This window comes from Pongo abelii, chromosome 10, assembly GCF_028885655.2.
Source record: "Pongo abelii isolate AG06213 chromosome 10, NHGRI_mPonAbe1-v2.0_pri, whole genome shotgun sequence".
NCBI classification, from domain to species: Eukaryota; Metazoa; Chordata; class Mammalia; order Primates; family Hominidae; genus Pongo; species Pongo abelii.
In genome coordinates this window covers 63,727,322-63,751,628 of record NC_071995.2, presented here as the reverse complement: position 1 = coordinate 63,751,628, position 24,307 = coordinate 63,727,322, and the positions used below count along the sequence as shown (strand labels likewise).

General features: G+C 40.8%; 1 pseudogene; it reads left to right on the top strand.

Annotated features, from left to right (window-relative positions):
• The first annotated feature begins 9,749 nt into the window (after positions 1-9,749).
• LOC129049146 (small ribosomal subunit protein uS2B-like) lies at positions 9,750-15,670 on the top strand (annotated as a pseudogene).
• Positions 15,671-24,307: the final 8,637 nt, after the last annotated feature.

Genomic DNA, 24,307 nt, shown 5'->3' with positions numbered 1-24,307 from the left:
GATGGAGTGGGGAAGGCAAGGAGTGAACTAACCAGGGACCTCAGCCAGGAAAAAGAGTGAGTTGGTCTGACTGATGGGTTTGGAAAGAAACTGGGCATGCATTGACCAGCCCTTCCTCTTCATTTTATTTTTGGGAGCTGCTGATTTATGAGAAGACAGCATATTGCCTTACTTTTTCATGTTACAAGTTTTGCAGGGACAGACCTCTTCTCCGGGGAGGATTTATGGTTGCCAAATGCAGCCTCTGACTGGGTTGGTCAGTCTGTCTCATTCTGCAAGCCAACTTGCTGATAGGGGAAACATTGGCCAACATCAGCATCATCAGTAAAAATATATTTTGTATTCCTCTCTGCCTTACTCTTTTGTCTTATTTCTTACTTGGTCCAGAATTTAAGTGGGAGAAAGCAGTGTGTTATTAACTGGGCTGCCTCAAATTTCAATAATGTGAATAGGAGGAAGAAGCAGGGTCCAGGAGATATAGTGGATTAGGTGCCACAGGCAAGAAAAATTTGGATTCACTACTGGGCTGTGATGCGGAGAAGAGACACTGCGGTAGGAGGAGCTGAGAGGTATACAAGCTGCATCATCTGTACTCTTCTCTTTTGGAGGGGTTGATTCTGCATGAAGGATCTCCCCTAAGACAGGCAAGCAGAAATTAGGCTCAGCTTAGGCAAAAATGGGAGCAGAGAGTTTCAGATTAACGAAGTTTTGCTCCAAGCCTATGGAGATATGTTCTTTTCTCTTCAAATTCTTTTTAATCTGCTATTTGCCATCAGAAGTCCAAGTAGAAGGAGACAATTCAATTCATTTCTATCTTAGGTTATTAGCTACAAAACTCAAATCTGTTTGGCTCACACAGGGGCCAGTTCACCAGGGCAGTTCATTACAAAGGGATCTGAGATCACAAAGGGTCTAGTATTTGGACAAAACAAAGTGTCATAAGAGAGGGTGGCTGGTCCAACAATTCGGGATCTAGTTCTCTCCTCTGGGGTAAGTGGGCAAGGGAAGAAAAAATTCCTGCCTTAGCTTCAGACTAACCAAATGTTTTTTTCACAACCATCCTCAAATATATGTGTATGCGTGCCCACACATACACACACACACGATTGTTTTAGCTATATAAATAACATATGTCATTGTCGAAAAATGGTAAGTTGACAGAAGAAGGAGGAAAATCCAAAAGTATCTATTAGGATCATGTTTGGCTGCTATGATAAGTCTACAGGAAATAACATGAAGACCGTGCAGCAGCTCCACGATGCCTTCAGGACCGACCCTCCCTCCCTCTCTCCCTCCCTCCCTTCCCTCCCTCCCTCCCTCCCTTCCTTCCTTCCTTCCTCCGTCTTGCTCTGTTGCCCAGGCTGGAGTGCAATGGTGTGATCTCAGCTCACTGCAACCTCCACCTCCTAGGTTCAAGCAATTCTTCTGCCTCAGCCTCCCAAGTAGCTGGGATTACAGGCTCCCACCATAATGCCCACCTAATTTTTTTTTTTTTTTTGTATTTTTGAAGAGACGGGGTTTCACCCTGTTGGCCAGGCTAGTCTCAAACTCTTGACCTTAGGTGATCTGCCTGCCTCAGCCTCCCAAAGTACTGGGATTACAGGCATGAGCCACTGTGCCCAGCCATAGGATGCAGGCTCTTTCTTTTTTTTTTTTTCTTTTGAGACAGAGCTTCACTCTGTCTCCCGGGCAAGTGCAGTGGTGTGATCTCGATTCACTGCAACCTCTGCCTCCCAGGTTCAAGGGATTTTCCTGCCTCAGCCTCCCCAGTAGCTGGGAGTACAGGCGCCCACCACGCCTAGCTAATTTTCTGTATTTTTAGTAAGGACAGGGTTTCACCATGTTGGCCAGGCTGGTCTCGAACTCCTGACCTCGTGATTCACCCTCCTTGGCCTCCCAAAGTGCTGGGATTACAGGTGTAAGCCACCATGCCTGGCCAGGACCCAGGCTCTTTCTATTGCTCCATTTCACCATTCTTATCATGAAAGCCTCTGCCTCACAGCTGGTGCCTCTTTGTCACAAGATGGCTGCTGCAGCTCCAGGCCTCATATCCTTCTGTGGCAGGAAGGAGAGAAGCAGTGCCCCCCTCAGTAATTGAGAGAGAAGAACAGATCACACAATGGCATGGAGAGTTGATACATATGCTTTGAAAAAAGTGTAATAGTGTCAACTGGGTGCATAACTAGAAAAGAGAAGGTTCTCATTTTGTCAGCTGGGTGTAAAATTGGAGGAAGCCTTGGTGCTTTAACCTGGGCGACGGAATAGCACACGAGTTACTAAAAGAATGCAACAAAAAGTTTCAAAGGAACTTTCTGAGGAAAGGGTAGTGCCTTTATCAGAAAAGTTAAAGCTTTTATTGAAACTTTTGCTTTAATTCTCATTAGCCAGCACTTTTCGCATGGTCTCCTAGCTGCAAGGAGTTCAGGAAAGTGAGTATTTTTGGCTGGGCCCCTCGCTCCTTTCAACGACATAAGGATTTTGTTGGTAAGGGCAAGGAGGAAATGGCCGCTGGGTAGGAAAGTTAGTGCTGCCTCTGCTTCTGGCTCAGCCTGTGTTCTGCCTCCCCTTCCCTTTCCTGCATCACCCACAACCTGTTCCATTCTCTTGGTAACCTGTGCTGTTCTGTCACACAGGTGGGAGCACCAACGCTTCCTCCAATTTTACACCCAGCTGACAAAATGAGGACCTTTCTCATTTCTAGTTATGCATCCAGTCAAGACTATTATACTTTTTTCAAAGCATATGTATAAACTCTCCATACTTTTCTGTAACCTGTTCTTTTCTCTTAATGACGTATTGTTAGTAGCTTTGACAGAAGTTAAAATCCATTGCATCTCAGCTGCACAGCATGCTTCCTTGACTCATATTTACCATATGCCATACAGTACTAGAGATGCCAGGGACAGACCCTGAACAAGACTACACAGTCTCAGCCCTCATGGAGCTGATATTCTAGTGGGAGAAAACAATGAATAAATAAATAAGTGAATACATGATACAGCAGATGGTGAGAGGCGTTAAGGAGAAAAATCAAGCAGGGCAAGCGAGATAGAGCATGTTAGGAAAGGGAGGAGTCTCATGTCGTATGTGCAATGGTCAAGGAAGGCTACATTGATAATCAGAACCCCAAAGAAGAAAGAAGGCACATTGTGTGCATTTCTTGAAATCTTCCAGGCAGGGGAAACAGCAGAGGCAAAGGGAGCATGCCTGGTACGCTAGAGGAACAGTACCAGGGCTTTTGTAACTGGATCAGGGTTAGCAGGTGAGAGTGTTCAGAGGTGAAGCAAAGAGATAGCAATGGCTGCTCCAGATACAGTCAGTGGAGCATTTTTTAATCAGTTGCATTGTATTTAGTTATTTTGTTGGACATTCTATTTCTTTCCAGTTTTTCATATTTACATACATTTTTAAAGGTTTAGGTCATTGGTGTCTACATGAAAATAGAATCGATTAATCTAGTTTTCTGAGAGGAAATTTCAAGTACAACTCACTTCATTTTAAAATAATGAATGATGAGGCTTCAGTGAGCTACAATCACACCACTCACTGTACTCCAGCCCAAGCAACCTGTCTTTAAATAAATAAATAAATGAATAAATAAATTTATTTAAATGAATAAATAAATAAATAATAAAATAAGATAATATACAAGTAGTGGGGTGGACAGGGGAGCATACCAAAACTCATCTCATTTGCAAACAAAACAAATTTTAAAATATGCTTAATTATCTTAGCATGATGAGTAGAGAAAAATAGCAATAAATAGAGGAAGAAAAAGGAAAATAGGAACAACAAAGTAGAGAAACACAAGGAATAAAAGGAATAAAATTTCCTGAAGTAAAAGAAAAGTTGTTAGTTCTACCTTTTGCTGTGTAACCCCTTGCCCCCTCACCCCCTTAAAATCATTTTGTTAAGCTCATGGTTCTATGAATCAGGAGTTCAAGGAGGGCAGAGTACGGATGGTGGTTTCTGCTTCACAATACCTGAGGCCTCAGTTGAGGTGATTTGGACAGTTGGAAATAACGGGGCCAGATCAACTGGGGCCATATAGCTGGGCTCTCTGTTCTGGATATTGGCTGGGTTCTTTTGTTCCCCTTCATACGGCATCTTCTGGGGCTGGAATGTCCAAGATGGCTTCTTTATTTACTTGTCTGGAATCCATACTAGGATGCCACGGTGGCTAGAAGAGCTTTCTCCCTACTCTCCCCCTAGCTCTCCTCCCCACCCCCACCACCACTCACTTCACTCTCTCCAGATGACTAGCTTGGGCTTCCACACAACATGGGAGTCTTAGGGTAGTTCAACTTGTTACATGGTGGATGGCTTTCAAGTGGCCAGGGTGGAAGTTACTGGTTCTCTGAAGAATAGGCCTGGAGCTGGTATAGCATTACTTCTGTCATACTCTCTTGCTTAGCCCAGCTTTTGCCCATGCAAGGTCCATGGCTGTGGTTGCACAGACAGATGACAAACAAGACCAGACTCAGGGTCCTTCTGGCTCACAGTCCTGAATTGTCTGCCTTGAACCTCTCAGCCACATCTCCTGTGTGGTTATCCATTTATTTATTTATTTTTAGACAAAGTCTTGCTCTGTCACCTGGGCTTGAGTGCAGTGGTGCGATCTCAGCTCACTGTAACCTCTGCCTCCCAGGTTCAACGATTTTCCTGCCTCAGCCTCCCAGGTAGCTGGTATTACAGGTGTCCACCAACACACCTGGCTAATTTTTGTATTTTTGGTAGAGACGGGGTTTCACTCTGTTGGCCAGGCTGGTCTCAAACTTCCGACCTCAAGTTGTCCGCCCACCATGGCCTCCCAAAGTGCTGGGAGTATAGGTGTGAGCCACTGCATCTGGCCTGGTTACCCTTTTTTGGATCTCAAAGGTACTCTTAGTCAATAACAAATTACAGACTATCTCTATAATCTTTAGAAAATACTAATTCTTTTTTTTTGTTTGTTTGTTTGCTCTTTGTTGGTGATATGCTCCTTTTTTTTTTTTTTTTTTTGGCTTTGCTTTTAGAGTAAGTTCATACGTGCAGCCTTGTAAATGGTAACCTGTCCAAGGTAACAGTTGCTACCAGGAGAGTCAAAGGGAATGTTGATTGTATTTATTTTACTATCTGTGTACTTCCTGAAAGAAGGGCAGTTTGATAAAATATTGTCAAGCTGCTCTGTTTGGGGCACTTATTTGCAAGTCTGCATTAGCTAATTCCCTCCAGACTTTTGGATTCATGTCATCTGGACCCACTGATTTGTGTATGTTCAGATTTTTCAAGTATTCCTTTACCTGCATTGACAGAGCATGTATTTGACAGAATAATATTTAAAAATATAAGATGGCAAGCAGATGGTCAGAGTCTTGACTGGAAAGAGATCTTGTTGAAAATGGTTTGTGAATGCAGACCATGCTTTTGTTTACAGGAATGTCCTTTTAAATATTTAGTTTGATCACCAATGGAGGTCTTGAAAGAAAGAGCTCAATGCCTGCAAGAATATGTTAGTTGATGTCCTCTACCTGAAATAATGGCTTCCTTAAAATAAGTAAAAAAGGTAAAGAAGTTTTTTTATACTCCTTGCTGCCAGATGTCTGTATTGCTACCAAAATCATGGAGATGAAAAAACCTTTTCCTGATCCCCATGCCTGATGCAGCTCTGTTTTTTCAAAGAAGAAAGGCATGGAGTTCAATCTAGTGAAAACAAGAGGAGGAAAAAGAAAAATCAAATGGAAAGACAAAGACTCATACCAAGCAGAATTTCCAAGGACCTCAAGTTTAGTTTCTTTGTGTTGGGAAAACAGGTTGGACAGAAATCTGGGCTCTGCACTGATACTTGAAATAAGAACACTAAGAACTGTTCTTTAAATAAGAACAGTTTCTTATTTGAAGAATAGAAAGACCAATTTAAAACTCTGGGCACATTGCACAAGTTGCAAAGAGAAACTAGGTAGAATAATACTAGAGTTTTTTTCTACAAAGACTTTTTTTTTTCCATGGATGCCAGTGTCCTGATAACAGAAAAGAATGTGGATCAGTATTTTGGCAGTGACCCCTAGTACCTTTCATTATTCACACAGTCAATTCTAGTACCCTCTTGCCATTAATCTCTGGCTGTCACCACTGAAAACACAAGTGGAGAGGAGTTTGTCCAATGCCATTAGAATGTCAGACCCAATACCCTGCTTTCCAGTCCTTGAATCCCCATTCCAATTGCTAAGACATAGGGACAGGGTGACATCAACAGAGTAAGCCTGGAAATTACTTATATCTATTAGCCACTATATGATGCTGAATATTTTGAAAAGGTTGAATATTTTGGGAGAGTGGACCTTCTATCTTTAAGATGCACATACACTTAACCTTCTTTGTCTCATACCAGGATACACACCCATGTACATAAGCACCTACCAGACTCTAATAGCCCTATGCCATTTTATGTCTTCAGGCATCTTTCTTCTATTTCTTACAGCCTGCGGCATTTTCACTCATTTTTCTACATTTACTCTTCTTCTCTCTCCCTTTCTTTTATACACAGCCAAGTACTTTCTTTTACATTCTAGGCCATACCTCTATTAGGAGTTATGGCTAAGCCATTTTAGTGGTTAAAATGAAATCTTGTTTTTAATGTTATCACATTGAAATGTTCAATAACTAATTCTCCAAAAAGACACCTTGAAAGATTGTTTTTCTTTACGTGGAATAAAACAATTTATCATTATAAAGCTATGGGGGCTGGGAAATATGGCAGCAGCTTCATTTACCTGCTTCCAGATAAGGCTGGTTTTGGCATCCGGATAAGTGGGTGTCTAATGGAGAGGGAAGATTATTTCATAAGAGATAGACCAGTGTGAAGAAAATTAGTCAAGTAGTAAGTGATTGACTACCGATTCATTAAAAAACCAATTTGCCAACAAAACAATTTTCAACATTATTGATTCACCAAGAACTTGTTGCTTTGTAGTTCTTGGCACAACCACTTGAAAAATTCCAATCTTAAAACCATTGAGTATCTTCACACTCCCATTTATATCAGTTCATGACTCACAGTCACAGGCATACAAGCCTCTCCTTATCCATGTATAAAAATATTCCTAGTCCATACTTGTAATGCAACTCCTTTCTCTCCCTGTCAAGAAAGAAAATCTGTAAATTATAGGAGGCAGGAAAAGCAAGAGATTGGTTTCACTTCACTAAACTATTTAAAATTCACTATACTATTTAAAAAATTCATTGAGATGGATGATATGCCTGATATCTGAATTTTTTTAAACCCAAGAAATTGTCTTCCTCCAAAGTAAGCTATATATTGAGCAGCCTCACTGAAACAGACATTCCTGTTACTTTATTACTTGTCAGAACAAAATTATGAATCATTAAATGGGCAAATGAGTCATAGGGCCAATTCATCTATTGACAAATTGCTATCACTTGAAATCAACTTTGATAAATTCATCTAGAACCATTTTAAAGGTTGTCTTTTAAACAATTCTGGAATGTATGCATTTTCTCTCCAGAATTTTTAAGTTCATTCTTTTTTTTTTTTTTTTTGAGACGGAGTCTTGCTGTGTCCCCAGGCTGGAGTGCAGTGGCCAATCTCTGCTCACTGCAAGCTCCGCCATCCGAGTTCACGCCATTCTCCTGCTCAGCCTCCCACCACTACAGGTGCCCACCACCATGCTTGGCTAATTTTTTTGTATTTTTAGTAGAGACAAGGTTTCACCGTGTTAGCCAGGATGGTCTCGATCTCCTGACCTCGTGATCCGCCTGCCTCGGCCTCCCAAAGTGCTGGGATTACAGGTGTAAGCCACCATGCCCGGCCCCCCTTTTCTTTTATCAGTAGACATGCCAATGAGCTGATTTAAACAGTGAAGTTATTCATCAATAAATACTTATTAGGTACCTAAGATAAAATATTTTGTTAGACACTTACAGGTGAAGAAAAGAAAGGAAATACTAATGAAATAGGTGATGAATATTCTTCTCTTTGCTGACTCAGAAGACAAAATATTCATATACTGGCTGACTTGAGAACAATTACAAAACATTCTATCAACAAGTTCACAATGGTGCCACACTGTGATGTGCCGACAGCTCCGACCTCCTGCTGAGTCATGCCTGTAATCCATTCCCAATGTCTACGCATGAAACTCGTCCTTTTTCCTCGAGCATGATGTCTTTTTTTCCTTCCATGATAAAACTTCTTTCCCATTTTCAAATCATAAGATATTCTTCTCCCCAGGCAAATCATTTTAAACCATACAGGTATTTTTACAGTTTTTGTTGTTTGACTCACATATGTCTGTTTTGATTTTAAATTCAATAGGAAAAAAATCTGAATGTAGTATATTTCCTAACATAGAAAATGCTTAAAAAATACCAAGTTAATATTTTTAAAAATATATTTATGTATATACATGTGTAGATGATGATTTTAAGCAATACATCAGGGATCAGATGTCTTTAAACATCTACTTTTGAAATCCTTCTGGTATTCAGAGAAAGCTTGGCCCAAGTTAAAAGACCAGGTGACTAACCAGTGAGCCAAATAAGATCTACAGAGAATACAGGAGGCTTAAAAAAAAAAAAAAAAAAAAAAAAGCCTGTAGTTTCAAAAGATGAGTTTTCTAATTTAAATGAAGCCAAAGTTCCCAAGGATCCAAAAAGAAATCCAGCCGGTGTCAGATCCCAAGGTTTTGGGCCTCTGACATTATACATAATTTTTCAGACATGCATCTTAATTACTAGGAAATACTTTAAAAAATAACCAAAACATTACAACAGGTCCTGAGGCATGGGAAGAAAGCCCAAGAACTGAGCAGCACAGTTCTCCAGGGTAGTGACCACATTTCCTCTATTGTTTCATATAGCAGTGTGCATAAGGTTGATGGGCAACAAATAAATTAATAAAACATTCATGACTGGAGGGAGTTTTCATAGAAGACACAAAAAATATTTTACAAATACCAACAAGCAAAATGGTACAATTATGTAGTTCAATTCCTTTCAAATACTTGTTGATGTCAGTATAACCAGACATGGCCCACTTCCACGTATTCAGCCTTAGCTGCCTTTAGAGACTATTCAAAATTTAACTAATGCACTGGATTCATAGTTTGCTATATTTGAGCGTCAGCATAGTAAGAATTAACAAAACAGAAATGTCTGTTTTTAACATACCTGTTGCACTCCAAGATTTGTTACAAGTCCACATCTGCTATCTGGGTCCTACCTCATATACTTTATTTATGAGAAAAAAACATATATAATGCTGAATTTTTAAATCCTTGAAATATAGAGTTGGAAGAGCCTTTAAAGATGTTCTAGTCCTGCCATCCAAGTCCAAATTCCTCCTCATTCAAGTCTAGACACAGAGATTCATAGCTGGACTGCAGCATCCATACATCTTTTGTCTGCCTAAAGCAAGAGTTGGCAAGCTGTTTCTGTAAAGGGTCAGAAAGTAAATATTTTAGACTGTGTGGACCATACAGTCTTAGTTGCAACTACTTCTGTCTGCCTTTGTAGTATAAAAACAACCACAAACAACATGTAAACAAGTGAGCGTGCCTGTGTTCCATTAAAACTCTATTTACAAAGACAGTGGGCAAAATTCAGCCAACCTCTCGTCTAAAGAATTTGCTGTCAAGCATGGAGCATCAAGATGGGTGGAAAAAATAGCCTAAATAATGCAAATAAAATACTCATGATGAATATCAGCAAAAGCTGTCCCTGGCTTTTCAGTCCAAAGGACTCAGATTTTTTAAATAAATTGAGCTTCTTACTAAATACTTTTGTTGGGCCTTATTAAGTAAAGTTCACCTTCCTCTACTCCACCCCTCTAGCCAACCCAAAGATAAAAGAGAGAAGCTGCCAGGCATGTTGGCTCATGCCTGTCATTCCTGCACTTTGAGAGGCCAAGGCGGGTGGATCACTTGAGGTCAAGAGCTCGAGACCAGCCTGGCCAACATGGTGAAACCCCATATCTACTAAAAATACAAAAATTAGCTGAGCATGGTGGTGCGTGCTACTCAGGAGGCCGAGGCATGAGAATCATTGAAACCAGGAGGCACAGGTTTCAGTGAGCCGAGATCGCGCCACTGCACTCCAGCCTGGGTGACAGTGAGACTCTGTCTCAAAACAAAAAACAAACAAAAAAAAAAAAAAAAAAAGAGACAGAGAGAGAAGCTAACACATCCAAGCAATCATTTACATGCATTCTGGATATTCTTAAGCATGATGTTATTTTAAAACAAAATTAAATACACTCTGGTTGATAAGAAAAGAATGTTATAACTTTGTCCTAAGTGGATGGCACCCAATCATATGCAGATAATAGAGGTGATCTGTGAACACTGGATCTGGAAGTAAAGGCAGTGCTCAGCTCTACATGGAAGATCACATGGGAAGCTGATGTTGAAATGAAGGACAGCACGGCCTATCACAAAGCCCATGAGCTGTGGCATCAGAACCATCTGGATTTGGATTGTTTCTGCAATTTAGTAATTCTGAAACACTGGATATGTTTCTTAATTTTCTTAAGCCTAGAGTACCTCATATATAAAATGGAGATAATAATATTTATTTCTCAGGATTGTTAGGAGGGCCACATTAGGTAAGTCCTGCAAAGTACCTAGCACAGTGCCTGGCACACAAGAAACACTGACATTCTATACAGAAAGAATAATGACTACTCTGTTATAAAACTTAGCCAACTCATCACCATTTGGAAAAATCTGCAACCTGGGACAAAAACAAAAACAAAACAAAACAAAACACCTAACTTTTAAGGAAATGACTTGCTTCTATATTTCCTGAGGAAAATGTCAATGTTTTCACCTTGCTAAGTAACAGTTACAATCAAGAGCTTAGAGAAAGGCATTGAACTTAGCACAGAAGTTACCTGTTTCCCTCACTTTTACCTTTCCTACAACTCTTTGGCTATTCAATGAGGTTTGGAATTAGCCAGAGTTAGCCATTTAAGTTTCCTTTCAGGTGAGAACTCATGACTCAGTAAACAGAGATTCCAGAATGTTGTATGCTAACCAGGTCTTCAAGTGATCAGCAATGAGAGGAAAGTCTTACTTGTTTTCCTTTGAAGGCAGCCCTAAGACCACCCAGGAGCTTGTGACGCTCAAAAAAGTAACAGCATGTTTATGTAGGAACGTGAGCTGCATAGAACATGGAACACCTGTACTCTGTGGTCTTCACAGACCCAATTAGCTTCTGGAAAGAATTCAGGGTAGAAATCCTTAATGGGATGCCCCAGAAAGTGCCTCAATTCTGAACAGTGAAATAATTTCTCTAGCTCTGCCTGCTGTGTTTAAAACATATTCACTAAAAACTACTTAGTTACCCAAGGAATACCACATAAGAATCTTTGACATTCAGAAAACAGACTTGACTTATTTATAATGAGAACTTACAGTGTTGTTACAGGAAACCGATTCGGGGCTTAATTGGAGACTTTCAAAATCCAGAGCCATTCAAATAGAGAATCCGCTGTCCTGTTAGGTAGCAAATTCTCCATGATGGAAGTGATGATCTATCAGAGGTATTGTGGAAAGTATCCCAGTAATGGAAGGAAGGAAGAAAGATTTGGCTAAATTGTTTTATTCTTATATATTTATTTAACAAGCATTTTTGAGCATCTAATATGATTTGGTACTTTTGAAGTTCTGGCACATTGATAAGGGTTAAGAATATAAAGGAAAACATAATGATTTTTTTCCCTTAAAGGACTTAAATATGAGATGGGAAGATAGACAGGATAGCCAATGAAGACTGTAGAGCAGAGGTGCTACCCTAAAGAAATGCACAAAGGTAGAGTACCTCACCTAGCAGGTAATGATCAGGGAAGGGTTCCTGGAACAGCTGACACTGAACCTCAAGGGGTTAAGTAACGTAAGTTGGTCAGATGGAAGAAGGAAGCAAGAAGCCATTCCAGGAGAAAGAAACAACATAAACAAAGGCACAAGAGGGTCACAGAGATGAAATAATGCTTCAGCCAGTTTAGAGGATGTCATTAGTGGTGGATCCCAGAGCTCTGTCATCAACCTGTCCCATTCATTTTTGTTAAAAAACTTGTGTGTACAGGGTCCCTAATGAAAACTGTGAATATGGGTCTGAGATAATACATAACGCATTTAAATAGCAAAATCAAGACCCCAAAGAGGACACAATAGGAATTTAAGAAATAATTGCTGAATCCATAACTCTTGGCAGGGTGATTAGATGGGTGCAGAAATACAGTATACGGGAGAACCAGCCAAATAAAAGCACATGTAAAGAAAGATTTAGTAATCCAAGGTAAATAAGGCAAAGCTGTTAACATGTTAATCTTGGTGATGAGTTTGTGGATGTCTGCTATATCATTTTCTGCATGTTTAAATAGTTCATAACTTTAAAAAGCACCTGGGATTTTGGTAACTATAATACAACAATAGGATTTAGTTGCCAAAATTCAAATGCAATTTTTGGCTGGCGTAAGGGAAGTCAGAATTCAGAAGGAAAGACATGTCCATCTCCTCTATTCCATGCTGACCTGATCCCATGTGCACAGTCTGAACAGTCCAGGAATTTATACTTAGGGGCACATGTTCAGCTCTGTTCTGAGGAGAAATACAAGTGAGTAGGGGCTCAAAACTATGTTCTGTGAGAAACATTTGAAGGAATGATGGTGCTTCATGTGGAGCTGTCTCAAGAATTCTAATCACTGTCTTCAAAATGCTTTCCTGGAGATGACATGAGACTTGCCGTATGTAGCTTTAGAGGACAGGCCTACAGTGGTATATGTCATAAGTGTGTTTAATGGACACGCATTCAATTAGATGAGCTCTGCAAAAATAATCTTACTTTTAGAGAAAAATACAAGTAAGTAGTGCGGGTGGCTCCTTCAGCCATTCTGCTTAATGAGTGTATATGTGCCCCAGAATGAGCAGGAAACAGGAAGCATGAACTCTCCCATCTCAGGTCCATTTTGCCTCTCTTAACATAAGTATCTCCCCAGTCTGAGCGTAATTCTAGCTTTGTAAAATTCATATTTTTTTAAATGCCTCCATCACCATTATGCAAACCAACTACATTTTCTGCTTTTCAACCAAAGAAACAGTAATCAGTTCCAACATGGGCAGGAATGCTGGCTAACAACTCATAGGCTAATAACAGTTGGGTTGCTTTCCTGACGAACTTTCAAGACCATGTTTGGCCATATTCAATTGCTGCCTCATGTGGCTTTAGAACCAAATCTCTTGCAAAAGATACAACTTCACAATAAAACCAAATGTTAAAATTGCAGGGAGAATGGTTTTAGCTTAACCCAAGGAAGAATCCTTTAACAGCTAACTTCTTTGAGAAATTAAGAGGATTCTCTCTGACATCAAAGATATTTAAACAGAAACTAGATGATAGCTTTTCTTTGCAGTTGGGACTCAGGGATTTGACAAGAGAGGTTAACCAGACCCAAACTAGCTGATCTCTTATAATCTTGAGGTTCTAAAATTCTGTGAGGCAGTGTTTCTGCGCTACCTACAGTGGGGTCCATACGGCATTGTTCTTAATTTCAGATTCCTGTCATGACTTAAAGGGAAATTTTCACAATGCCTGGAGCCCTTGATATCCTGCAAATGAAGGAGGAGGATGTCCTTAATCTCCTTGCAGTGGGAACCCAATTAGGTGGCACCAAATTGACTTCCAAATGCAACAGTACATCTATAAAAGGAAAGTGATGGCATCTATAGCATAAATCTGAAGAGGACCTGGGAGAAGCTTCTGCTGGCAGGTCATGCCATTGTTGTCATTGAAAACTCTGCTGATGTCAGTGTCATATCCTCCAGGAATACTGGCCAGAAGGCTATGCTGAAGTTTGCTGCTGCCACTGGAGCCACTCCAATTGCTGGCCACTTCACTCCTGGAACCTTCCTAACCAGATCCAGGCAGCTTACTGGGAGCCACGGCTTCTTGTGGTTTCTGACCCCAGGGCTGACCACCAGTCTCTCACAGAGGCATCTTGTGTTAACCCACCTGCCATTGCTTTGTGCAATACAGATTCTTCTCTGTGCCATTGGACATTGCCATCACATGCAACAACAAGGGAGCTCCCTCAGTGGGTCAGATATGGTAGATGCTGGCCTGGGAAGTTCTGCACATGCATGGCACCATTTCCTGCAACACCCATGGGAGGTAATGTCTAATGTCTACTTCTACAGAGATCCTGAAGAGATTGAAAAAGAAGAGCAGGCTGCTGCTGAAAAGGCTGTGACCAAGAAGGAATTTCAGGGTAAATGTACTGTTCCAGCTCCTGAGTTCACTGTTACTCAGCCTTAAGTTGCAGACTGGACTGAAGGCAAGCAGGTGCCCTCTGTGCCTATTCAGCAGTTTCTATTGAAGACTGGAGTGCTCAGCCTGCCATGGAAGACTGGTCCACAGCTCCACTGCTCAGGCCACTGAATGGGCAGGAGAAACCACTGAATGGTCTTAAGCTGTTCTTCCACGGACTTTTAAGCAACATGAAAATAAGGTTGACAGAAAATAAACATCAGTTTCTAAAAAATAAAAAATAAAATTCTGTGATGCAAAGACCGGAGTCATCCTAAGTCCATGGCATAGCTCATATCACATTGTTGCTCTTTCCATCCTTCTTTCTTTAGATTTCTCATATTCTGATCTATTGAAAACAACTTGCTCTGTCAAGAAGCATTTTCCAATTTATCTCAGTTCTAATGTAATAGATGGTAGAGTACTGTAGGTACCCAGGAATGGTAACTGTTGCTGCATTATTAATGATAGCTCCATTAGATCTTAACTTCTTTTTTCTTAGTTCACAGCACTCATTTTGCAGGGAATTTTTACTTTTTCCTGTAGCTAAATCTTAGGAACTCCAGACCCCAGTTTAGACGGTTTCTTTAAAAGTGGATGTTTAAACGTATGAAATTATTAAGACCAACAGCAAACTCCCAGTAGAAGGGGAGAACTCAGGGTTGGAATTACCTATTGGTGAATAAGAAAAATCCAAAACTTAGTGGCTTATGATAAATCTTTTTCTCTATCACACAGATCTGCAATTTGGGCAAGGCTCAGCAGGGACAGCTCAGGTCAGATGCTGAGGATGACTTCTGGAACCTAGAGTCATTGGATGGTTACTTACACACAGTAACCTTCAGAGGACTCCAGGCTCCAGGAGTGGTAACTGATATCAGCTGACCGGAGGGACCACAGCTGAGGTGGTCAGCTGGAACACCTACATGTGGTCTCTCTCTGTGGCTGTTTGGCTTCCTCACAGCATGGTGACAAGGTCCTTAGAACAACTGTCTTAAGACAGCCAGGTAGAAACTAGATCTTTCTTTATGGCCTAGCCTTAGAAGTCACATAGTGTCACTTCCACAATAGTCAAAGGCCCTGTCAGGTTTATGAGAAGTGTGTCAACATCAAGTTGTAAGAAGAGTATGTATGATAGGAGATCTACTGCAGCCACCTTGGGAAGTACAATCAACCATGAAATGGATGATTCATTTGGAAACAAGAAGACTGAGAACCTTCTCAGTTTGATTGTTTGCATTCTGTGTTTAGAAAAAAAATTGCATGTGTTTCATCTCCTTTGTTCTGACATTAATCTTGAATGTATGGTTTCAAAAGTCTATGGATTTTTTCAGGTGACTTGGCTACTTGACTAAAATAGATGTAGGGAAGGTAAAACAAGTGCCTGAATTTAAGGTAAAGAAAGCCATGTGCAGACATAAATTTGATGAATAGTTTGCTATGGCTACATTAATTAACAGCATTGCTGTCAACACTAGTCTTGTAAAAGACCTCCTTTCTCCCACTTGTGCAGACAGTTGGACATATGCTGGGGTTCTGTACTCAGAGCAGAGCAAACATGCCACAATCACAAAATGTAAGAATTAGCACAAGGGACTAGAGAAAGGAAGATTCTGGCTAGTCTGCCCTCACCTCTCTGCTCCGTTTCTTAAACTTCTGTCACCACCGCACCCCAAACTACCTAGCCAACAAAATAAGAGATCCAATACAAACCACAAATTTGCTATCTAATTAAAGCATCTAAACATTGTTTTAAATCCCAGTATAGTTTTAAGTGATGAGTGGGCTCGTTGCAATGTGCACATGCGTATATGTATGCATGTAAATGGCCAGTTGTTGTGAAACTTTGCAAGGATCTGCCAAGGACTAAATTTTTTAAAATTCTACATTTGGAGGCTTCCAGATGAATGGTTTCCTCTGGTTCACTCAAGCAAAAGAAAGGAAGGGAAGAGAAGAAGGAGGAAGGGAAGGAGAGAGGAATGAATAAGAGGACATAGACGGAAGCATTCCCTAGGGATTTTGACATTGAATTCTCCCTACGTAGATACATTGCTACTGTTCATTTCCAGTGTTTCTCTGAATAAAAGTCATAAATGTGGTGAATGTCATGACATGCATGTGATTCTGTAGCATCATAAAGGCCAAAAAAACTAACTTCATACAACTTTTTCTTTGGAAGCCATCCTGAATCTTACAAACTACAGTGACAAACAATAACAAGAAACACATAACTCCTGCTTATTCTTCAAAAATGGTGGAGAATAAGCCCAATGAAAAGATGACAGCTGAAACAGCATCTCTAAAGCAAAGGTTGTGCTAGTAGGCTATTCTAGTACTGTTTTTCCTCTCCTTCCCTTCGTTTCTTACCACAAGAGAACAAAACATTCCTTGACCTCCCTTTATCCCCAAACCCATCTTTCTCCACCACTGCTGAATAATTTGCTCTTCTGAGTGCCTGCTGTGGAACTCAGGTGGTGAGTTCAGTGGGCTTGGCAATGAGAAAGGATTTACTGAACTCATCCATGCCCGAGTTGCATAAATCCATTGGTTGAATCACCCACGTTGAGATTTATTGATTTAAAATTCCCTAAAAATACACTGCAAAACATTCCTAATCTCTAAGATGGCATCTATACTCTCTTTTGGAGCTCAAAGGTTCAAGAGAAGTTTGTGGATGATAAGAGAGCATTAAGTTCCCCCTCAGAAATGTTTGGGAAGATAGATAGATTTTTTTTTTCAGGCTAGATTAAGGGTCAGGAGAATGCATACATTTAGTATAAAAAGGGAGGGAGTTTCCTCTCAACAATAGTGTCATGGCTCCAAATCCCAGTGGTCAGCTGGAGCCAGACCAAACACACACCTTGGGAAACAGGTATATTAATCTGTCTGGCTTGTGGGTGTGAGATGATTCTTTGGAGGCCAAGGGACAATGAGGTAACCAGGAACGAAAAGGAATGAAGGGGATTTGAGAACAGAGGAGGAGAATCGATAAAATGAGTAAGAATTATGGGTTTCTGTCTGCTTAGAATAAACAAGGGGTTTCTGGTGAGACAGAGTCATGCACAAAATAACCTGAAAGATCAGGTGACATATAAGACCAGATAGGAAAGGCTGTACTTACCTTTGTTATAATGTAAGGATTGACTTTATAAGGTGCTAGGTCTGATACCAGGGAGTTGAGGAATTCTCAACAGGACATTCCAACGTGAGCTGCATCCGTCTAGGGAGATTTGCTATCAGTACCAGCAAGTATCCCCCAAAATAAACATAACCCAGGGTGGTCTCTGGGCACCCGCCCCCTTCTCCCTCCTGAGAGTTGGGGGCGTCTGATAGCTGGCATGCCTCCCAGCTAAGAGTCATGTGTCCCTGCCACCCTGGCAAATTTACAAGTGAGCTGTGGCAAATTTACAAATTTACAAGAGTGCTGCAGAGCTTGGAAAACACTGGCCTAGTGGGATGGCTGAAAGTTCTCCTGTTTCTTCCCTAGAAAGAGCACGTCGTTTCTCTTTTAGAGCGTCCACTTATTTTTCAATTCTGCTCAGACACTTAAAACAGCCCCCTTCCCCTAAGCCCGGTCAAAATTAGCCAGTTCTAGCAAAACTTGTGTTTTCAAAATAAAGTTGTGATACAAATTCTGAAAATGAGCTCCTTTGACAGTTGGTTCTCATTAAAAGTCTTACCTTAAGGATTTAAAACCTGGTTTCACAGCACACACACACACACACACACACACACACACACACCACCAAAGCATTGCAGAAATCTACTAAAGCCTCGGACGCCTGACATCATTTTACATAAAGACGAATACTTTGTGTTTTACATAAGCCCTGAAAGTAAGAAGTTTGCCTGTGTAAGAAAGTGATGATTAAGATCTTCAATAAAGCACGGGTTATATATGTATTAGGGAGAAGAGGGACATTGCCACAGCTTGTCTCTGGAAATCCAGCTGTTAAAGTAGATTCAAGCCATTACAGAAAGCACAAAGAGTTCATAAACACATCAAACCCTCCAAATCAAAATTGCAGGGGCTGTGACATGCCCAAAAGGAGGGGCAGTTTAGATGTTTCACAGCAAAATAAAAGTTCCATGCCAACCAGCTTTCAAGGGGAAGCATGGTGTTACCATCTCAGAAGTGGGGTGGTCTGCAGAAGGTGTTTTTGTTTCTCAATAACTCTGCCACTATATCTCTCTCACACACATGTTGGGTTCATCTGCACTTGATGCTGAAAGGGTGAGGACAGAATTCCTGGGACAGCACTACCGAGAGATGTTTCTATCCAAACACTATAGAGGAGGTAAGATGGCCAGATCTCCTAAGTGCTAAGAGAAAAAAGAGAAGAGAATTAGGAAATGAGTGTGGTTCCAAGACCAGTCTGGCTCATCTCAGCGGTGCTCCCCCATGATGATATGATCCAAATGGCATCATTTAGACTTTTGGGTCCAACTAATACCAGGTGATGCCTTGAGAATGAGAGGAGAACTAATTTTGCCAAGGCATCAACAAAGCAAAGTCCTGTGACCAGATGTCACAAAATTTCAGTCTACAATCCGAGAATTAGATTCAATTCAATTCTTGATAACCCAGATAATACATTCAACTCTTGATAATGCAGAATTTTTTCAGGTAGTGTGTTTCACCAGAACTTTGTTGCTTTTTCTTTTTTCTACATGATGTGGATGCATTTTAGTCAAAAGTATTCAATTTAGTTTCAAGGCTAAGAAAAACAGCAGCCCCGACTAGGTCATTACGTCTATTGAAAGTATTTGCTTGTTAGCCACTTCTTTTCTCCTGTACCTGACAAAAATTTCAGAGCCAACAGTTCTGCTGGAGGAGGCTTGAAAGACATTGGTAAAAGATTTCCCCTAGACTGAACTCTGAGTGGTGAGGTGCATTTATTTGTAAAATGCACCTTGTCTATCTTCCAAGTCTTGTGGAAACTGATGATTTGATGTTGGTTTCCTTTATTTCCTTTGTCTCCAACCATTACACCAAATAAGTATACAACTTAGTACTTATTTACATGGCCTCAGAAATAGAATCTGTTCTCAAAATCTTGGAATGACTTAAATGCCCATTCAGCTAATAGAATGACGGGGGGAGTAAGTTAAACTTTTAGGTCCCAAAATTTTCTATTCACTCCAGACTTCATGAAGTCCCAGAATCTCACCTTTCCCAAATATGTAGACATTTTAATTTACCTTTCATGTTAAGTCAGTTGTGGCACTTCCAGAATGTACCAAAAATTCTGGTATTTCCTGACCATGAATTTCTATGTAGAAGGATAAATATGTGGAAAAGAGGTAAAAAACAGTTGGGCGTGTTGGCTCACGCCTATAATCCTAGCACTTTGGGAGGTCGAGGTGGATGGATCACAAGGTCAGGAGTTCGAGACCAGCCTGGGCAACATGGTGAAACCCCCATCTCTACTAAAAATACAAAAATTAGCTGGATGTGGTGGCACGTGCCTGTAGTCCCAGCTACTTGGGAGGCTGAGGCAGAAGAATTGCTTGAACCCGAGAGGTGGAGGTTGCCATGAGCCAAGATCACATCACTGCACTCCAGCCTGGGCGACAGAGAAAGACTCTGTCTCAAAAAAAAAAAAAAAAAAAAAAGAGGTAAAAACGCCTCATAGCTAGATGGATTTCCATCGACTGGACATATGTAGCAGCTCAAAAGTCAAAAGTACAAGCTAATCTTTCTATTAATATAATATGGTGATCACTTGAGAGACAAGTGCTCTTCCCTGGTTCAAGTTCTTCTTTGGATGATGGATGTCATGGACTTTAGCATAGAGATCTTTGCTAAAATCAACCATTAAGTTCATCCAGAACGACACTGCTTTGGAGAGACTACTACTAACAACACGGAGCTTGAAGATGAGTGAATCCTGCAATTATGAGGAGTAGAAAGTCCTTCTAACTTTCACATGAAGCCTATGATTAGAAAATATTTATTCAAGGGGGGATATTTGTTGTCTCCCAAAAAAGTGTATGTAATTGGCCTGGTGCTGTGGCTCACGCCTGTATTCCAGCACTTTGGGAGGCCAAGGCAGGCATATCATTTGAGATCAGGAGTTTGAGACCAGGCCGGCCAACATGGCGAAATCCGTCTCTACTAAAAAATACAAAAATTAGCCGGGTGTGGTGGCACATGCCTGTAATCGCAGCTACTTGGGAGGCTAAGGCAGAAGAATCGCTTGAACCCGGGAGGCAGAGGTTGCAGTGAGCCAAGATCGCACCACTGCACACTCCAGCCTGGGGGACAAAGTGAGACTCTATCTCAAAAAAAAAAAAAATGAGTGTATGAAACTTGAGCCACTTTTCTCCTTCTGTACTGACTATGGCTCTGTGAGGAAACAGCAATTTCTTATAGCAGTTGGTAGATCAAGAGGTACCGTGATTTTCTTTTTCTTTTTTTTTTTTTTTTTTTTTTTTGAGATGGAGTCTCGCTGTCACCCAGGCTGGAGTGCAATGGGGCAATCTCAGCTCACTGCAACCTCCACCTCCCAGGTGCAAGCGAGTCTTCTGCCTCAGCCTCCCAAGTAGCTGGGACTACATGTGCACACCACCACACCTGGCTAATTTTTTTGTACTTTTAGTAGGGACAGGGTTTAGCCACATTGGCCAGGCTGGTCTCAAACTCCTGACCTCAGGTGATCCACCTGCCTTGGCCTCCCAAGGTGCTGGTATTACAGGTGTGAGCCACCCGCACCCAGCCTGATTTTAGTTTTCAAGTCTTCATTTGAGACTGTGCACAATGGTTCACTCCTATAATCCCAACACTTTGTGAGGCCAAGGTGGGAGGATTGCTTGAGCCCAGGAGTTTGAGACCAGCCTGGGCAATACAGGGAGATATTGTCTCTACAAAAAATGTTAAAAAGTAGCTGGGTGTGGTGGCACATAACTGTGGTCCCAGCTACTCCAGAGGCTGAAGCAGGAGGATCCCTTGAGCTCAAGAGGCCCAGGCTGCAGTGAGCTGTGATGGTGCCATTGCAATCCAGACTGGTTGACGGAGCAAGACCCCATCTCCTAAATAAATAAATGTCTTCATTTGCACAGACTGTGAGAGTTTATTTTTTTTCCTTAGAGGTGACTCTGCTAAGCAATAAATCTGGGCTTATATAGGCATATTTCAGATGATGTTAAAAAATCACATGACCTGGTTGCAGACAAGTTTAAGGCCTCCCTTCTTTAAGGATTTTCTCTCCTGAAATCAACACATTCAACCTTCTCCTCCAACGAAATGTTGTTGCTTTGCATGTCTCAATTACACCATCCGAAGACAACTGATGGCAGGTGTAGCTTCAGATGTAGCTGTGCTTCAGATGTATCTGTACTTCAGATGTAGCTTCCTTTTTTGTGGGTTGACTTTCCTATATCCCAGGTGACTTAAATGTATTTTTGCCCTTCTTTGAAACAACCACTTTGCTTCAGCTGATACTACCAATCCCTACAATAATAAGTCAACAAATATTTATTGAGAACGCAATTTAAAAATAACAGTGAATGTTCAGTATACTGAACATTTACTATATTCCAGACATGGTTCTAAGAGTGTTACATACATTCTTTATATCCAATTCTCACTACACCTCTATGACACAGTTTTATTGTCTATTTACAAGTAAAGAAACTGAAAAACCCAGAGGTTAAGTAACTTCCTCCAGCAGCTTGCTAGTAAACGGCCAAGAGAGGCTTTGAACCCAGGCAACCTGACTTCAGAGCAGCAACATTTAATCCCGATCCTATATTACCTACAGCCCCACACAGATAATCCATAATGATATACAAGAAAATAAGGGGCCGGGTGCAGTGGCCCATGCCTGTAATCCCAGCACTTTGGGAGGCCAAGGTGGGCGGATCACTTGAGGTCAGGGATTCAAGACCAGCCTGGCCAACATGGTGAAACCCCATCTCTACCAAAAATACAAAAATTAGCTGGGCGTGGTGGCACATCCTTGTAGTCCCAGCTACTCAGGAGGCTGAAGTGAGAGAATCCCTTGAACTAGGGAGGGGAAGGTTGCAGTGGGCCGAGATTGTGCCACTGCACTCCAGCCTGGGCGATGGAGTGTGACTCCATCTCAATTAAAGAAAAAAAAAAAAAAAAAAAAAGGCATGATCGTCCCTACCCTTTTCGCTGCCTCCTACCTGCCCACTTCCACGTGGGTCAGGTTCTTGATGATATTACGCCCATTCTGCCACCTTTGCTAGTGCTGGTCCCCTGTTCTGGTGTGTCACCTCTATGCAGATCTGACTCCTCTTCAAGCATACTTTTATCTCTCCTCCAACCAATCTCCCTTTCAGCTTTCCCTATGGAAGCCTCCAGCTTATCTCTGTCCCTTCTTTCTTTGACCTTATTACACCTAATCAAACACTACAGTGACACTGTAAGATCCTTGAGGTAGGGTTTCATACATGATACTTCATTTATATTCTCTAGGTTAGACAGAGTCACCAAGTTGCTTCTACAAGACACCCTCTAATCCACTTCCAGGATCTTAGAAGTTTGCTTCCTGTTTTGCTGCCCACCATTGTTCTTATTTTCTTCCTTTTCCTCACTCATTTCCTCTATTCTCCATTTTATAAAAGTAATCTCTACTCATTTTCAGCCTCCATTGTACCTGATGAGAGGTCAGCCATGGTTTGTATCATCATTCTCCTGTGTATAATTTTTATTTTTTCCTCTGTTTACAGACTTTTCTCTTTATCTTTGGTTTTTAGCAGTTTGACTATGATGTGCTAAAATGTGGTTTTGCTGGTACTTATCTTGTTTGTGGTTTGCAGACCTTTTTGGATTTTTTAGTCAATTTTAGGGGTTTGCTTTCATTTTTTTTTAACCAAATTTGGGAAAATCTGGGTTATTACTTTTCTCAAATATTTTTTTCTGCTCCATTCTTTTTCTTTTCTCTTTCTGACACTCCAACATATATGTTATGCTGCTTGGCATTTTGCTAGTACTCATAGAACCCCTGTTCATTTTTTTAAAAAATGTTGTTTCTCTTTGTATTACAGAATAAATAACTTCTATTGATCTGGACCTCTGTTCTGTAGTCTCCAATTTGCTGTTAAGCCCATCCAATGAATGTTTCATTTCAGATATTACAGTTTTCAGTTCTAGAATTTCCATTTGTTTCCTTACTTACTACCAGTTCTCTGTTGAAAATTCTCATCTATTCACTCATTACGTCTATCATTGCCTGAAGTCCTTGAATGTATTTTTAATAGCTGCTACAAAGTCACTGTCATCTAATTCTAACATCTGTGTCATCTCAATATTTACTTCTATTGACTACTTATTCTTCCTTGATTATGGGTCACATTTTCCTACTTCTTTGTGTACTTTGAATGGTTAGTAATTTTTTTTTTTTTTTTTTTCTTTTTTGAGATGGAGTTTCACTCTTGTTGCTCAGGCTGGAGTGCGGTGGCGCGATCTCAGCTCACTGCAACCTCTGCCTCCTGGGTTCAAGCAATTCTCCTGCCTCAGCCTCCTGAGTAGCTGGGATTACAGGCACCTGCCACCTTGCCCAGCTAATTTTTTGTATTTTTTTTAGTAGAGACAGGGTTTCACCATGTTGGCCAGGCTTGTCTTGAGCTCCTTTACATGGGAGACAATTTGCATGATCAGTTGTAGGGAGACTGGAACAGGTTGTCTTCCTTTAAAGTTGACTATATGCTTATTTTAAAGTACATTTGAGAGGTGGGAGGATCACTTAAGCCCAGGAGTTTGAGACCTGCCTGGGCAACAAAGGGAGGAAAAATATCTATCTCAAAAATAAATAAATAAATAAATAAGGTACAATTGAAAATATGGAGGGAAAGTAATTATCAATTCATTCATAAGCAAATGTAGCCATTTTTTAAAAATCCCTATTTATTTTAGTCAATCTGGGCTGCTATAACAAAAATACCATAGACTGGGTGGCTTAAACAACAAATATTTACTTCTCACAGTTCTAGAGGCTGAAGTTCAAGATTAGGGTGCTTCATGGTTGGGTTCTTGGTG